The sequence below is a fragment of the Haplochromis burtoni genome, unplaced genomic scaffold (genome assembly GCF_018398535.1).
Source record: "Haplochromis burtoni strain Fernald_Lab_line unplaced genomic scaffold, NCSU_Asbu1 Contig_415, whole genome shotgun sequence".
NCBI lineage: Eukaryota > Metazoa > Chordata > Actinopteri > Cichliformes > Cichlidae > Haplochromis > Haplochromis burtoni.
The window spans coordinates 465,603-466,851 of NW_024582776.1; the positions used below are offsets into that span (position 1 = coordinate 465,603).

At 35.5% G+C, this 1,249-nt stretch overlaps 1 pseudogene; it reads left to right on the forward strand.

Moving 5' to 3' along the window:
- Nucleotides 1-1,249, forward strand: part of LOC102295236 — an 18,211-nt pseudogene that overhangs the window by 15,542 nt on the left and 1,420 nt on the right.

The window sequence follows — 1,249 nt, forward strand, 5'->3', positions numbered from 1 at the left end:
AGTGCCATTTTTGGGAGCATTTCAAGTTGCTATACATCAATGCAACCATACCATTATAGAATTTTTAATAATATGTATGCATTAAGTGAATAGTAACTACATAAATTGCAAATCGTTTTTTTAACATATATTTCTAGTTAGAGAAATTTAAGAGGTTTATCCCTCAAAACTATAAATACAATAAAGTTGCACAAAATAGTTTCCCATGTGGAAATAGAGGATATTATTTTATTGCTACAATATAACTCACATTATTAACATTGCATTAATAATATCCCTTACAGCATTGATATTGTATTAAAGATGTTTATGAAACTTACTGTTATTAACCTTTCACTTACAGGTGCAGCCAAAGTCGGTTTATACACATTTCATGATTGTGCTCATTAACAGAGTTGATGTTCAGTCTCAGTTTATTGGAGGTTTTAAGCTTCGCTGAGCGCGATGTCTCAGTTGATATATTTTAGGGAGTTATAGTTTCTTTCCACTGTGTTCCTGTTAATGATAAACTACAAATTTACTCTAAATTACTAAAATATCGATATTTTAATGTGAGAATCTATTCTAGAACATAAATGATAAATGGTATCGGAGGAATCGATATTTTAGGATCGATCCGCACATCACTAGCTTATGGTACAAGATGTAAGTATAACTTCTCTGGTTTCATATGCAAAATAGAAATTATTGCGCTAGCTTACGTGGTTGAAGTTCTACCAGGATTTTAAAATAGTTACACAAAACAGAGCTGGACCGGCTTTAAAGGGAATAAAACATACAAAATTGCACGTGTTCTCTTTCCGTATCTCAGAAGAAAATGAAAAAGAAAAAATGAAAAGAAAATTTGACAAGAGATCCGTTCAGAGAAGTTTTGAAGTGGGTGACCAAGTGTTGACTCTCCTACCCAGTCCTGGATCTTCTCTCCTTGCAAAGTTCTGTGGGCCCTACACTGTCCAAGAGAAACTGAGTGACAGAGATTATGTTATAGGTACCCCTGACCATAGGAGAAAATGTTGTTTGTGTCACGTCAACCTGATGAAGCCTTATTTTGTTTACAATGTCGGTGTAAACGTCTCTTCATCCCCTGCTGTGCCGTCGTCCCTGCCCGTAGTGGTACCAGTGTCTTTGTCTCAGTATAATCCAGAAAGTGATGGCTTAGTTTTCGTTTGTGCTGAGGGTTGCTCCCGACTCAGAAACTCTGAAATATTAGACAATTTAAAATCCCGCCTAAAACATTTGGATGACGCTG